The sequence below is a fragment of the Bos javanicus genome, chromosome 29 (assembly GCF_032452875.1).
Source record: "Bos javanicus breed banteng chromosome 29, ARS-OSU_banteng_1.0, whole genome shotgun sequence".
Lineage (NCBI taxonomy): Eukaryota > Metazoa > Chordata > Mammalia > Artiodactyla > Bovidae > Bos > Bos javanicus.
This window is the reverse complement of record NC_083896.1, coordinates 31,782,353-31,799,511: the sequence shown is the minus strand read 5'-3', so window position 1 is coordinate 31,799,511 and position 17,159 is coordinate 31,782,353. Positions and strand designations below refer to the sequence as shown.

At 39.4% G+C, this 17,159-nt stretch overlaps 1 long non-coding RNA gene across 1 annotated transcript; it reads right to left on the bottom strand.

The window, feature by feature from the left end:
• Positions 1 to 758: 758 nt before the first annotated feature.
• On the bottom strand, positions 759 to 10,491 carry LOC133241843 (uncharacterized). The gene is made up of 3 exons (XR_009734685.1): positions 10,408 to 10,491; positions 10,065 to 10,259; positions 759 to 1,017 (listed from the first exon to the last, which is right to left on the bottom strand). It is a non-coding gene; the product is annotated as an uncharacterized LOC133241843 (long non-coding RNA).
• Between the last annotated feature and the right edge of the window lie 6,668 nt (positions 10,492 to 17,159).

Here is a 17,159-nt window from a genome sequence, read left to right as displayed (position 1 = left end):
GGATTCTAAGGGGATTATTTTAGATTCATCATCTTCAAGGTATTAATTTTATCTCTAGAGGATGTTATACTTTCTTCCCTCTGGTGTATCATTTTTTAGGGGAAAAAAAGTCAACTATGACTTCATGTTGTTACTGCTGCTGCTGCTGCTGCTGTCATGTCAGTCGTGTCCAACTCTGTGCGACCCCATAGACGGCAGCCCACCAGGCTCCTCTGTCCCTGGGATTCTCCAGGCAAGAACACTGGAATGGGTTGCCATTTCCTTCTCCAATGCATAAAAGTGAAAAGTGAAAGTGAAGTCGCTCAGTCGTGTCCGACTCTTAGCGGCTCCATGGATGTAGCCCACCAGGCTCCTCCGTCCATGGGATTTTCCAGGCAAGAGTACTGGAGTGGGGTGCCATTGCCTTCTCTGCATGTTGTTACTATTATCATCAATAAGCCGTTTCACTAATTAATTTTAATTGATACCAATTTTGCCATAAATCATCTTCTATCTCTGACATAACCAGATACCATTTGTTCTTTCCCTCAATTAGTACTTGTTGTAGTGCAAAATAAAGAGAATTTAACTCAACAGCAAGGGGCCCCCAATTCCAACAATGACAAAATCAAGGTTGGAACCAGGGGTGTTCAATCTGTTTTTCTATAGTTTTATTACATGATGTGAAGGACAAATAAAAATCAAGGGAATGGTATTTCTGATTTTTACACTTTGTAAAAATAGTCTTTATCACTGTCACCCATTTCTTGTTTGTTTTCCCCAAGATTTCACTATTTTACACAACAAATTCTATAGTTTTTGTCCAATGACTTTATTTTAAAATTCTTATTTTTTTTTCTCTAGGATAACAATTAAGTGGCAAATTACTTTTTCTGTTTCTAAGAAGAGTTGACTTTTTTTCCCATTATTTTTTTCTTTCTTCAATATTCTTCCTTTTCACCCAGCGGGTCTGGTGCTCTTAATTTCTGAACGACATTTAAGACATGCCCTAGAGGGGCTCTAGTGCAAAGGGGAAAGCTGAAATGAAAACAGAGCAGAATTTGTTACTAGCCTCCAGGAAGTCAGGCAAACACTTTTTCTTAAAGTTTAGATACCCTCTGCAGTACATCATCCGACTTCTTCTGAGGAAGCTAGCTGTGCAGAATGTCTGAGGTTCTGGGAGAAAGAGAGAGTTGGTATATTATGATAACCCAATGCACATTGCAGCTAGTCATTTGCTGTGCTTAGAGCTTAATTTATATCTCAGTCATTTGATGAGCATAATACAGAGAGAGTCTCCGGGTTTTATCTACTCTGGACAGCATAGCGTATTGCTCCAGTAAGCATAATGGGTGGAAATTAGGGACAGAACGCTGGCTGGAGAGTTCTTTGCATGTGAGGAAAGTGGATAGACAAATCAGTCTCTCTGTGTAATGCCTTTACGGTAAACCAAGAAATAATGCCATGGGGAGGAGATGGTGGCTGCAGCTTGGTACCCTCCACAAATAGCTCAGAGAAGTAGGAGCAGTATGGTCTAAGACCTGAGGTTATTGTTATTAATCGTAGACCTCAAGGGTCTGTGCTTTTCACAGGAAAGTGGCTGTGTGGATTTGTCACATCCTTTAAGTCCTTCCCTTGACTTAGTCACTTCTTTGGCTCACCTTTTCCATCTGCACTAAAATCTGACAGTAAAATCTGCATATCTAAAATGTTAGACACTAGCAAGATTTTATCTAGGTACAGATTTACTTTTGTGAAATTAAGTCAGAAGTTCTAAGAGGATGGATCAGAAAACCTAACTAGGAAGACTGAGCTTTTTTTTTTTTTTCCCCATGAGGAAAGATAATATAAGGAAACTTGGAAATAAGAATGAATGGAATACACATAAACCAATGTGTCTACACACATACGTTTATAATGTGTATAAACTGTATTTAGTTTAAATAAAGTAAATAAATACAACTACAGTCTGTTATATGTTTTTCAAATGACATCCACAATTACTAGCTCATTTGAACCTCAAAATAAGAGCTGTGGGCAAATATAATTCTCCTTGTTCTGTGTTATAGAACTGAAACTCAAAAAAAATAAAATTATTTGCATAATTTCACAGGATGAGTTAGTAACAGCACTTCACAACGCCTGGCAAATAGAAATCACTTGGTAAATATTTGTTGAGTGAATGGACATGAATGGAATCTGTTTCCTAGTTCACTATTTCTGTCTAATACAATGTATCATAAATTACTACTGCCTCTGGTATATTGTTGGTGAGAGAATTAATTTAAACACCCTACCTAAAGACATTCAGAAGACTTTAAGAAAATTTTCTTTCTGTTGCTCATTGTCTGGAAGACTTTAAAACAATTCTGCTATTGTATATCTCTGTATTCTCCTTTCTTTACCCCCAATCATATTATGGGATTTTTTTTTTACTTTGGTTTTTAAAAGTAGCAGTTTTTATAAAGGTATTAAAATGAGAATATGAACAGCCAAAGTTAAACGTTCTTACAGTTTAATAGTGAAAAAAAAGACAAAGGTTTTAATTTTCGGAACCAAGTAATCTATTCACTGGGCTGCTTCTAATTTGGGTATTATGGCCAGTAGATCAGTTTTTTTAAATCCAGGTCCCCCAAATGTCATTGGAATAGGCTGAACATTAAAGCCTGTTTCAGGTTAAGATGAATCTTGCAGCAAATCCCTTATACAGACTCTGTCTGAGGAAGATTTCTTGGGGAAGCATATGTTCAGAGTGGAGACAAAAACTAGAACACCAGAAGAATCTGAAGCATCTGGCATTTACAAACATTGTACATATCCCTGACAGATGGGTGATGTGAGCAGAGAGAGGAAAGCATGAAGAAATACTCAAAAGGAATTGCTAGAAATGAAAAACACCATAACAGAAAGAATAATGTCTTTTATGGGTTCATCAGTAGAGTGGGCAGAGCTGAAGAGAGAATTCATGATCTTGAACACAGGTCAGTAGAACATCTTGAACTAAAATGCAAAGAGAAAGAATATTAAGAACCATGGGACAATTTCAGAAAGTGTAACACACACTTAATTAGCATGCTAGAAGGAAAAGAAAGAATATTTAAAGCAACAATATCTGAAAAGTGAAAGTGAAAGTGAAGTTGCTCAGTCGTGTCCGACTCTTTGTGACCCCATGGACAGTAGCCTGCACCAGGCTCCTCTGTCCATGGGATTTTCTAGGCAAGAGTACTGGAGTGGGTTGCCATTTCCTTCTCCAGGGAAACAATATCTGAGAATGTTCCAAACCTGATTACAAATGCTAAACCACAGAGCCAAGATCTCAAAGAACCCAAAGTGGAATAAATACCCAAAACATGTCTGCTGCTGCTGCTGCTAAGTCACTTCAGTCGTGTCCAACTCTGTGTGACCCCATAGACGGCAGCCCACCAGGCTCCCCCATCCCTGGAATTCTCCAGGCAAGAACCCTGGAGTGGGTTGCCATTTCCTTCTCCAGTGCATGAAAGTGAAAAGTGAAAGTGAAGCCGTTCAGTCATGTCTGACCCTCAGTGACCCCATGGACTGCAGCCTTCCAGGCTCCTCCATCCCTGGGATTTTCCAGGCAGGAGTACTGGAGTGGGGTGCCATTGCCTTCTCCACAAAACATGTCTAACAATACCATATTCCTAGAAGTGGAAAATCAAGGAGAAAAATCAAAGGCAGAGAGAAATCTTAAAGAAAATCAGAAGGGAGAATAAAGCTACCTTTCTTATAGGGAAAAGATGAGAAATAGAGTGACTTTCCTGGCTATATTTGAAATATACTGAGTTTCATTTGTCTTTCAGTAATTGATATGTTAAGTATGCAGAAAATCAGTAAAAATATAATTGATCTAAGGAGTACTACCAACCAACTTGAGTTATTTGATATTTATAGAATTCTCCACATAACAGTTGCTAGCTACACATTCTTCTCAGGCCTTCATGGAACATTTACTGATGGTGTGGACCATGTTCTGGACCAGACCATAAAACATATCTTAAACTATTTTAAAGAATAGAAATTAGAAAAAGTTATCCTTAGACAACAATGGAATTAAATGGGATATAAATAACAGAAAGTTAAAGTGAAAGTCATTCAGTCCTGTCTGACTCTTTGCAACCCCATGGACTATATAGTCCATGGAATTCACCAAGCCAGAATACTGGAGCAGGTAGCCTTTCCCTTCTCCAGGGGATCTTCCCAACCCAGGGATCGAACCTAAGTCTCCCTCATTGCAGGTGGATTCTTTACCAGCTAAGACACAAGGGAAGCCCAAGAATACTGGAGTGGGTAGCTTATCCCTTTTCCAGTGAATCTTCCTGGCCCAGGAATCAAACTGGGGTCTCCTGCATTGCAGGCGGATTCTTTACCAACTGAGCTATCAGGGAAGCCCCAAATAACAGAAAGGTAACTAGAAAATCTGCAAATATTTAGAAAACAACAGCATACTTCTAAATTTCAAATGGATAAATATGCCGCAAGAGAAATTTTAAAACAGTTTAATGAAAATGAAAATACAACTTATCAAAATCTTTAGGATGTATCAAAGGCAGTGCTTAGAGAAAAACACACAGTATTGAACGCACACTAGAAAAAAATAAACAGAAATAAATTAATTTTAAAAAGTCCAAAATAGATAACCCAAACTTCCATCTTATGAAACTAGAGAAGGAGCAAATTAAGACCAAGCAAAGCAAAGCAAAGATAAGATATCAATTAGAGTAAAAAAATCAATGACATTGAAAACAGGAAATCAATAGAGGAAAACAACGAAACCAAAGGATGAATTCTTTCAAAATATCAATAATATTGATGGACCACTAGCTGGACACAAGTTATTAATACTAAAAATGAAAAATGAGATATTACTATTGATCTCATGGACATTATAGGGATAATAAGGTAATATTATGACAACTTTATGCATATGTGACAACTTTATGAATTTGATAACTTTAATCAAATGGAGAAATTTATTGAAAGATACAATCAAAACTCACAGAAAGAAAAGTAAATGATCATAGTATGTCTATAGCCACTAAAGAAATTGAATAAGAACTTTTTAAAAATAGAAACACAATTCTTCAAAAAAGAAGAAAGTACTAATGAATTATACCAAACATTCAAACAAAAAACTACATCAACTCTCAATAATATCTGCCAGAAAATACAGAAGATACACTTCCTAACTCATTTTACAAGACCAGTATTACCTTAATGCCCAAATGGATGAAGACATTATAAGAAAGGAAGACCACACAGCAATATTACTCATGAATAGAAATGTACAAGTCCTAAACACAATAACAGCAAATTAAGTTTAACAATATACAAAATAAATAATAGACAACGGTAAGTTGAATTAAATCCAGGGATGCAAGGCTCATTCTTCATTTGAAATTTAATCAATGTCATCCAATATATCAACTAGCTTAAGAAGAAAAATTCATTTTATCTCATCAATTGGACACTTTCCCCCTAAGATCAAGATCAAGGCAAAGATGTCCACTCTGTTTATATTTATCAATATACTGGAATTTCTAGCTAGTACAATTAGACAAAAAAAGGAGACAGAAAGATTGGAAAGGAAGAAATAAAACTGACATGATTTTCTATGTAGAAAATTCCAAAGCAGAAACAAAAAGCAACTCCTGGAACTTATAAACATACATGGAAAATAAGGTTGCAGAATACAAGTTTAACATATGAAAGTCAAAGTTATTTCCTATATACCGACAATTAGCTATTGAAATTTGAATAAAAACAAAACATTAACATTACAATAAAAATAAAGCCATGAAATACTTAAGCCTATATTTAATACAAGGTCTATATGCAGGAAATTATAAAATTATAATGAAAAAATCAAAGAAGATCTAAAAACGTGGAGAGATATTCCATGTTCATGGATTGGAAAGTTTTAATATTGTTAAGATGTCAACTTTTTCCAACTCTATATTCAACAAAATTTTAATGAAAATCCCAATAATATATTTTTCAGATATTGGCAACCTGTTTCTAAAATTTATGTGGAAAGGCACAAGATTTAGAACAGCCCAACAGATACTGCAAGAGAAAAACAAAGATGAAGGGTTCATATTATCTATTTCCAAGACTTACTACAAAAATACTATACTCAAGATAGTATGACATTAGAAAAAAAAAAGGGGCATGTGGATTAATGGGATGGAAGAGAGGGCCCCCAAAAGTTGACTATATTAAAAAATATAGTCAATTCATCTTTAACAAAAACACAAAGGCAATTAAATGAAGAAAGGATAGTCTTTCATCCAGCAGTGCTGGGATAATTGAACATCCATTTGCAAAAAAGAAAAAAAAAAAGAACTTAGAACAAACTTTACACATTTCCCAATATTAACTGAAAATAGATCTTAGACCTAAATGCAAAGTGAAAACTACAAAACTTAAAAAAAAAAAAAAAACCTAACAGGAGAAAACTTAAGTTGCCTTAGATTTGGTAGTGAGTTGTTAGATGTAACATCAAAACTATGACCCTTCTAAGAACAGAAAGTTGGACTTTATAATAATTAAAACCTTCTACTCTAAGAATGACACTATTAAGAAAATGGAAAGAAAGCCACAAACTGGGAGAAAATATTTACAAAACACACATTTGATAAAAGACATTCAAAATATATGAAGTAATTTTAAAACAAATAAATAAAAAATAAACTAACAAAACAATTAAAAAATGGGGAATAGTTTGACAGATACTCCACCAAAGAAAATATACAGATAGAAATTAAGCATATGAAAAGCTTCTTAACATCATTTGTCATTCAGTTCAGTTCAGTTCAGTTGCTCAGTCATGTCTGACTCTTTGCGACCCCATGAATCACAGCACACCAGGCCTCCGTGTCCATCACCAACTCCCAGAGTTCATTCAAACTCATGTCCATCGAGTCAGTGATGCCATCCAGCCATCTCATCCTCTGTTGTCCCCTTTTCCTCCTGCCCCCAATCCCTCCCAGCATCAGAGTCTTTTCCAATGAGTCAACTCTTTGCATAGGGAATTACAAATTAAAACAATGAGAATCTAGTACATACCTAAATAGCTAGAGTTTTGGGAAAAACAAACAAACAAACAAACTAACGATCCTAGTTGGCAAAGATGTGGAGCAACAAGAACTATCAATCATTGCTGATAAGAACGCAAACTGTATAGCTGCTGTGGGGTCCAGTGTGCAATTTATTTCCGAGATAAATAGTCTTGCCACCAGATGCAGACAATGCACTTCTAGCTTTTCACACAACTGATTTTAAATCCTGTATGGATGAACTTTGAAAGAAGTGTTAAGGCTAAGTGAAATAAGTCACACAGGGAAAGACAAAGTAGAATATCACATATATACAGAACCTAAAAAGCCCAATTACAGAAACAGAGACCAGAATGGTAGTTAGCAGGGGCTAGGCTGGTGTGAGAACTGGAAAAGGGGGAGAATAAATCCAGCTTCTGTACCCTGACACTGAATTAAATCTCAGAGACAGTTTTGGGTGAACTAGAAAAGAATAGCTTTATTGTGTTGCCAGGCAAAGGGGCCCACAACAAGAATTAGCCCTCAAAACTGTGTGTCCTGACCTGGAGAGGGGTGGTGAAGATTTTTTATAGCAATGGTTCAAAGAGGGTGTGGTCGGTTTGCGGACATTGTTCTGATTGGTTGGTGGTGAGGTAATCAGAAATCAGCATCATCAACGTTCTGGTTCCAAATGGTCTGGGATCTGCATACTTGTGGGCAGTGTTTTGTTGTTAACCGTTTACTTCTCCCACCTGGTGTGTGTTTCAGTATTTGCAAAACATCTGGGAGATATTATTTCTTGTATCACTTGATGGAGAACCAAGACCCTGTCCCAAGACTGCACTATTTGTTCTCTTGACTGCTTGTTTTTCCTTTGACTGGAATCCCCTTCCTTCCCTAATTTAACAACTGCTTGAGGGAAGGTCATGGAGGCTGAATGAAGCTTATTTCCTGTAATCTAAGAAATGGGAGGCACAGGAAGACTTTTGTGCTCAGGATCCCCATAGGGTCCTGCTCCGTATCAAGATGGTGGTCAAAGAGTACTAACTTCTTTTTACAGGATGAATAAGTTCTGGAGACTCTAATGTACTGCATAGTGATTATGTCTAATAATACTGTATTATATACTTGCAAGTTAGCAAGAGAGTAGATCCTAAATGTTTTTACTACAAAAAGAAATGGTGATAATGTGATATGATGCAGGCGTTAGGTAACATTAGGGTGGTGATCATTTTGCAATATATATGTGTATGAAATCAACACTTTTACACCTTAAACTTATGCAATATGACATTTCAATTATATCTCAATAAAGCTGGGATACAGAACTTATATGTACACAAAAAAGCTTGCATATAAATGTTTGTAGCAGCTTTATCTATAATATGCAAGAAATAAAGCAACAATTATGTCTTTCAATAGGTAAATGAATAAACTATGGTATATCCACAAAATGAGATATTATTTGCTTTGTTGCAAAACTCCTATATATTCTAGTGGCCCCCAGCTCCCTCAGCCCCCACCACCTGTACATACCAGAGCAGTTTCTCAGGGCTACTTGAGACGCCAAGCCCAGGCTTGAAGTCCTAAAAATTTCCACCGAATAAAATATAACTCTTAACTTTTTTTTAAAAAGAGTGAGCCTCAATGTATGTAAATATTTTAGAAATTCATGAAGGAGGTCATAGGATATCAGGATGGAATACAGAACCTGACAAAACAACCTAACTTTATTATGAATACATGGAACACCTTGCTGAAGGAGATGAGGGAAAAGGTGCTGACCTATGTAACTGGAAATGGTGTCTGTAAGATTAAAGTCAACAGAGACTACATAAGCATTCATGTCCAGTTGATAAAGATGTTCCCGCAGGGGTCCAGATGAACAGTTCTGATACTGCCATACATCTGCATTTGAACTGAACAATTAAAATGATAGAAGATGGTAAGAGCCAGGTTACTCACTGATGAAGTAGAGGTTACTTATAAATCAGATTAGATCAGATCAGTTGCTCAGTCGTGTCCGACTCTTTGCGACCCCATGAATCGCAGCACGCCAGGCCTCCCTGTCCATCACCAACTCCCGGAGTTCACTCAGACTCACGTCCATCGAGTCAGTGATGCCATCCAGCCATCTCATCCTCTGTCGTCCCCTTCTCCTCCTGCCCCCAATCCCTCCCAGCATCAGAGTCTTTTCCAATAAGTCAACTCTTCGCATGAGGTGGCCAAAGTACTGGAGTTTCAGCTTTAGCATCATTCCTTCCAAAGAAATCCCAGGGCTGATCTCCTTCAGAATGGACTGGTTGGATCTCCTTGCAGTCCAAGGGACTCTCAAGAGTCTTCTCCAACACCACAGTTCAAAAGCATCAATTCTTCGGTGCTTAGCCTTCTTCACAGTCCAACTCTCACATCCATACATGACCACAGGAAAAACCATAGCCTTGACTAGACGAACCTTTGTTGGCAAAGTAATGTCTCTGCTGATAAGCAAGGATAATATTAAGTAATATTAATAACAGGGGAAAGTGAAAGTGTTAGTCGCTCAGTCATGTCTGACTCTTTGCAACCCCACAGACTGTAGCCTGCTGGGCTCCTCTGTTTATGGAATTCTCCAGGCATGGATACTGGGGAAGAGGAGGGGGTTGCCATTTCCTCCTCCAGGGAATCTTCCTGACCCAGGGATCAAACTTGTGTCTCCTGCATTGTAGGCATATTCTTTACCATCTGAGCCACCAGAGAACAATAATAGGGGAACCACTGACAAAAACCAGCGTTCCTGGCCAGGCACCATAGTAGCCACTTACATGAGTTTTCTATCTTACAGCAGGAGGTCCTGATAAGCAAGGTAGAACTGATAAGCTACCACCCACCAGGAAAATTCACGGAAGGTCAAAAGGAGAGAGGAGACTCCAGTCCCTATTTCCTACTAACCTCCCTGAATCCTCCTCATCTTGATGGAATCTATGTTGGCTGAGTGCCACCAGGAAAGACCCTGAGTCAGAATGATTGGCCAAAGACAACCTAGAAACTCACCCCATTATCATAAAACCTGAGACTGCAAGCCACATGGCAGAGCAGTCCTTCTGGGCTCCCTCACGCTGCTGTTCTCCATCTGGGCGCCCTTTGCTGATAGTTCCTGCTTTGTCAGCACGGGTGTCTTCTCTGATAATCCATTTCCAAGTGTTAGACAAGAGACCACTCTCAGACCCTGGAAGGGGTCCTCCTTTCCTGCAACAGTAAGAGGCTAGAATGATCCATGTGGGAATGGACTAGAATTCAAGGCATCACTATGACCCCCTCTAGCACAATCTATGCAGATAGTTACAGATATGTGTATATGTAAGAGGGGTTAGTGTGCACACATAGACTCCCTTACTCTGTAAGCTGAGAGGGTCTTGAAACAACAGTCCCCAATAGCAACCTTTTGTTATCGAGGAGAAGAGATAAAACAGGTTGAGACTCCCACAGCCTGTCTGCAGTTACCAGGTAACCATTAAATTAGTAAATGAAACCTCTGTGATGTCATGAATTGGACCTACAGTCATCTGCTGGTGTCATAGAGATTCGCTGTTTCCTTCACAGTTGGTAATAATATTTTGTTACCCAACTTACAACCAACTTATAACCTTACCAATAAGTTTGTAAGGAAGGTATTCTAGCGTTTTCTTAAAAGCATCAATGGAGTCATTACCCTCTTGTGATGTAAACTATCAGCCTCCAGCAGCCTTTATACCATAAACAGGGCACACAGAAATAGACACTGGGTAAACATAAAGTTATAACTGCTAAGAAATTAGTGGCAAAACTATGTGCCAAATAGAGCTAAAGGCTTCTCATTATTTCATTGAACACATCCACAATACATTGGGGTAATTGCTGTTACTATCTCCATTTCTCTGCTGGAGAAGCTAAGGATAAGTGAAACTTAATAACTCATCCAAGGTTAAACAATAAGTAAATGAAGGAGCTGGGCTATAAGTTGCATAATTTGACTTCTGAGCACACACTCTTAACTAGAAGGGAAATTACTTTGTAAAGGTAAGGCCCTATTAAACCATCCTTGCTCATTGTAGGAAGGACACTATATCACTGACAGCACCATCTGCCATGGAGGACCCGCATTTAGAAAGAATGGAGACTTTTAAATGATCAACCTAGTCTTTGAGGCGTGAGATTTGATTGCCCATCATTTACAACATAAGGACTTTAATGGCACGAAATAATTTGAATTGTGTGGGTTCCCCCCACACAACAATTTAGAATATAAAATTCGTGTCTGGGAAGGCAGTGTTGCTAGAAGTACAGAAGAAATGTTATCGCTGGATAATGGAAATGAATCAATTGACTCCTATATGTCTCCATAAGCAGATGCAATGTGAATAATAATAAAAGCTTCAGTTTAATAAGTGCGCCTCTGGAGAAGGAAATAGCAATCCACTCCAGTATTCTTGCCTGGGAAATCCCATGGACGGAGGAGCCTGGCGGGCTACAGTCCATGGGGTTGCAAAGAGTCAGACACGACTGAGCACAGGTGCACAGACTTCCGTTTGCTAGACGTTGTTCTAAGCTTTTGATGTATATAATCTCATTTAATCCTCACAACACACTCAGAAGCAGGTATCAGTATTATTTACAGAAGAAGAAAAAAAAGAGTAATTTGATACTCCTCCTAAGATCACATAGCTAGAAAAGAGTAAATTCAGGATGCGTGCGTGCCTACGCGCTAAGTTGCTTCAGTCATGTCCAACTCTTTGTGACCCCATGGACTGTAGCCCAGCAGGTTCCTCTTGTCCATGGGATTCTCCAGGCAAGAATAATGGAATGGGTTGCCATGCCTTCCTCCAGGGCATCTTCCTGACCCAGGGATCAAACCCACGTCACTTAGATCTCCTGCAGATCAAACCCACGTCTCTTAGATCTCCTGCGGATCAAACCCACGTCTCTTAGATCTCCTGCAGATCAAACCCACATCTCTTAGATCTCCTGCATTGACAGGAAGGTTCTTTACCACTAGTGCCACCTGGGAAGCCCAAGGTCAGTATATATGATTACAAAATATGTGCTGTTACTAATAATGCTGTGCAGTCTGTATATGCAGCTCACATCAAATGAGGATTAGAGAATGGCAGCTTTCAAGAGGATAGATTTTGGTTTTTCAGAGACATCAGAATTCTGTGTTTGCTTGTAGATAACTGTGGTTTTTTCCTTTCCCATAACCCTAAAGAAAATCTTTGCACTAGGTATCGTCAACTTAAAAAATTATTCACAACCTAAATGTTGAAAGTAATGTTTTACTCGGCAGGAAATTTTAGGACTTCAAGTCCAGGAGGCAAACATCTCTAGTAACTCTGATAGAACTGGTCTGATGAGGCAAGGGGGCAACCATGCTATATAGAAGTTTTGCAACAAAGGGAAGATAGTTGGGAATATCAAAAGATCACTGTTAATTAAAGAAAACTAGATATCCCAAGATAAGGAATTTAGTGCTTTTCTATACATGGGAAGATGCAAGAGTCTGGGCTCACGGATATGCATCTCAGCTATCTGGGACCAGTATTCTGTGTTTTCACATCCTGAGTTCCTCAGTGCTCACCTTAAGGAGTGGCTGCAGTCTGATAGCTGCTAGATGGCAGGTATTCTTTCCTTTCTGAGTTCCCTCACGGCTCACCAGCTCACCCTCAGTGGTGGCTGCAATCACTGATGACCATGGCAGGCTTTGTTTACTGATATGGCAGGAAATATTTCATTTCTCAGCATTCTGCTAATGTAGTTAAGAAAAGCTAATTAGATCCTCAGATGGAGTGAGATCATTCATATCCTACAGAAATAGAACATGTATTCCAGAATGTCTGTCTAACTCAGATTTATAAGTGTGGTAGTGATTCTAGGGTTCAAGATCCAATGCCTTTATGAAAAATTGTGTGTGTGTGTGTGTGTGTGATTGCCACAGGAAGTATCCTTGCCCCAGTCACCAGCAGAATGGTGGTGGTTCACTGTTTTCTGAAATAGTCAATTATCATAGGGATCAGTGGGTCAGCATCACGAAAAAGGACAGAGTTCCTCTAGACAGATAATGTGTTGGTGGGGATGTTTTTATTTACAAAAATCTGCTTATGATTCTAGCAAGAAACTGCATCTGCTTGTGCAGTAACCCAATGGATTTCTTGAAGCAAAATGATGACTCTAAGTGTGTGTCCCTCTCTTGGCCCCAGGGCAACATGAAGAAGGTCAAGGGAATCTATTTTTGTGCAGTACTTTGCCATAACAATGGGCTCATAGAAGTCTATCAGCCACAAATACACTTCCTTACTGGGAGGACAAAGCTGAGACTCAGGTGTTGGGTGACTTGTTAAGCTTATTTATCTAGTACCTGGATGAACAAGTTCTTGAATAAATATGAATTTTTTCTACTTGAAAACTGAAATCTAGTACTTACTCAAGGACAACTTTTTGCTCTAAATTTGGTAAGTACAAAATATGGTGGTTTAGTCGCTAAGTTGTGTCCGACTCTTTGCAACTCCATGGACTGTAGCCTGCCAGCCTCCTCTGTCCATGGGATTTTCCAGGCAAGAATACTGGAATGGGTTGCCTTCCTTCACCAGGGGATCTTCCCCACCCAGGGATCGAACCTGGGTCTCCTGTGTTGCAGGGGGATCCTTTACCAGCTGAGCCAAAGTACAAAAGAAGTTATTCATTCATACTTCTCACATGGGGTATAGGCATAATTTACTGAAACTGCACCATCACTCATACCTACAATTTTTTCTAGAGTAATAGAAAGGGAATTAGGGGAAATTTGTTCTTTTTAAAACATTTTATTTATTTATTTGTTTTTGGCTGGGCTGGCTCTTCGTTGCTGTGCATGGTCTTTCTCTAGTTGCAGTAAGTGGGCTCGAGGGTGTGTGGGCTTCTGCAGTTGTGGCATATGGGCTCAGTAGCTGTGGCACCTGGGCTTAATTGCTCCACAGCATGTGGAATCTTCTCAGACGAGGGATCAAACCCATGTCCCCTGCACGGGCAGGTGGATTCTTAACCACTAGGCCACCAGGGAGGTCCCTGGGGGAGCTTCTTTACTGATCAGAAGCGCTAAACATTTTATAACCATAGTATTTTTTTTGTATAGGTTCCACCTTTGATTAAGAAATGTTTTGAAAGATATTGCTAACACATATAGACTGTTGTGAGTGAAAACTACAAAGTAAAAATTATTTATATTTGTTAAAAGATATACAACAGAAAGTGAACAAAGCATTCACCTTTGCAAGCTGCTTGAGACATTAGCAGAGAAGGGCACTATCTAAAAATATTAAACATTTTTAAGTCTGTGAGTGATTAAATACCCAGGGAGAAAATTATCTGAAATATTAGGGAAATATGTATTAAGACAGCAGAGCCCAGAGAACAGAGCAGATGGTTGGAATGGCCCCAAAGCAAAATGGAAAGAACAAGACACTTACCCCAATTAAGGATTTAACAACTGAGACTGACCTCATATATTCATAGCTATTATTTCAACTGCTTATCTAATCCCAGTTGGGAAGAAAAAAAAGAGCAAATAATCTTCAAAGTGAAGACTTCCATAGACTGATGCCATCCTGGGATTCCATGAAGAACACCTCTGCCTCCCCAGAGGTCTGCTCTGAACGTTGTACCATTCATGGGAGTGCCGGTCCTCCGAGGCAAGTTTCAGGAAAGATAGAAAGATATAGAAAGCCTTTTTCCTGTACCTTCTCATGTAGTATGTCTGTGGTTTGTCTCCAGGTGAATAAAGGTGTGCAGGCACAAGCAATTTTTTTAAAAAGCCTGATTCTCAGCATAGTCTGGAGAGGAAAGCAGAAAATACTGACCAGAGAATGAGAGCCTTCCAGGGCACAGGTGATGTTGCTTCTTGATCTTCGTGTTGAATACACAGGTGTTCAGGTTGTAAAATAAACTCGAGGAGCTATACATTTGTGGTCGGAAAACACTTTTCTGAAAACATATTTCAATAAAATACAAAAAAAAAGGAAGAAAAAGAAAGTCTGGCTATATTTTGTCAGCCATGTACATGATGTAGTCTTAAGGCAAAAATGTCTCCAATGAAACCTTAGAATTAGGACTTTTGGTTTCAGACCCAGCATAGGCATTTGAAATGCCTGCAGCTGTATGCCTAGGTTCATTTCCCTCAGCAGTCTGAGGTTTGTGAATAATGTCGTCTAAGCCTAGCTCTTTTTCCCCTAAGGTTGTTTTATTTCAGAGGAGGAGAAAGTTGCCTAAAGACTTAGCCATGTTGGGCAGCTTAAAAGCACATCCAACCAGCCCTCTTCTTCCTTCTCTGTTCACTCAAGTGACTTACGATTAGAAGATAGAGTTACCTTAGTTAACGTTAATGCTAACTTCATAACTTAGATAATAACTAACTTCATAACATAGATGTCAGAGAAAAACGTATTTTTCTTAAAAATACCGTATTTTTTTTTTTCTATAAATAAGAAGCTTTGCATGTCTGGGTGCAGGAAGAAAGTGTGCTGATCAGGCAGGACCAGCTTGAAAGATAATCTGTCAAAATAGGCTTTGCAGGTGGTCTGCTCTAGAAAATAATAAAAATAACATTTATCTCTACTCACTAAACTGTACATTTTGAGTGCACAGATTCATACACACACACACATTTCTATCCCTAAAGCTTTTTGAAAACGGTTGAAAGTTTTATCACCAGGCCAGTTAGGAAATGCAGAAGTTAACACATCTTATTTCCCAAACTGCACTTATATAATCAATGATTCTTCTACTATAAAGCAGAGTCAATTGAAGTCTGGCTGCTTTCTACATTGTAGGAGAAAATAAATGAAACTAAGAGATTTAGAAGTTGAGGGAAAAGGGAAAATTAAGTCCAACAAAGGCCACCTTTTCTCACATTGCAACTGCGTATATTCAGTTACGAATGTGGAATATACTGGAGCAGGAATAGGATCTAAATATTAGAGTGTGTCTGGGCTTTCCAGGTGGCTCAGGGGTAAAGAGTCCACCTCCCAAGCAGGAGACACGGGTTTGATTCCTGGGTTGGGAAGATCCCCTAGAGAAAGGAATAGCAACCCTCTGGAGTATTCTTGCCTGGGAAATTCCATGGGCAGAGGAGCTTGGGGAACTACAGTCCATGGAGTCACCAAGAGTCGAACACGACTTAGCGACTAAACCGCACAGCAGAGTATTAGAGTGCATTGGAGGTGACGCCTTCGTCCACTGGGGCTGCTGTACAGCAGTACCATAGACTAGGCGGCTTAACAACAAGCGCACATTGCTCAGTTCTGGAAGTCTAAGAAGTCTAAGCTCAAGGCTCTGGCAGATTTGGTGTCACGTGAGGGCCTGATTCCATCTTACAGAGGGAAAGCTCTCTTCTCACTGTGTCCTCACGTGGTGGAAGGGGCAAGGAAGCTCAATGGGGTCTCTTTTATGAGAGTACTAATTCCTTTCTTGAGTGCATGTATACATGCTCAGTCATTTAGTTTGGGACTCCCTGGACTATAGCCCACCAGGCTCCTCTCTCCATGGGATTTCCCAGGCAAGAATACTGGAGTAGATTGCCATTTCCTAGTCCAGTGGTTCTTCCTGACCTAGGGATCAAACTCACATCTCCTGAATTAGTAGGGAGATTCTTTACCACTGTGCCACCCGGGAAGCCCCCCATGCATGAGTGCTCTATCCTTATGAACTAATCACCTCCCAAAGGCCCCACTTCAAAGACCATCATGTTGGAGAATGGCAGGTGATAAGATAGGAGGAGGACCAGAGATGGTTTTGCTGCCAGGTAAGGGTTCACATGTACTCCACTGGTATCTGTGTGTGTGTGTTCATGCGCTTGCGTGCCACCCAGCTCTGACTTTCACTAAAGAAACAGAACAGGTTCAGCAGCAAACCTCAAGTCTCAGGCCCCTGAACATGTCCCAAGTTCACCTGCTTGCCCATTGGGCAGTGCACGTTGATGGCAGTCTCGCGGCACTTCCTACCTCCCATCTCACACAGCTTGACTAGCCTGAACCAGGCATTGGATCCAAGGATAGCAAAGGAGTCAAAGACTGAGAAACTTTGAGCTCAGATAACCAGGGTGCAAACTCTGGTCCCATTATGACCCAATGCTAAAAAAGATAG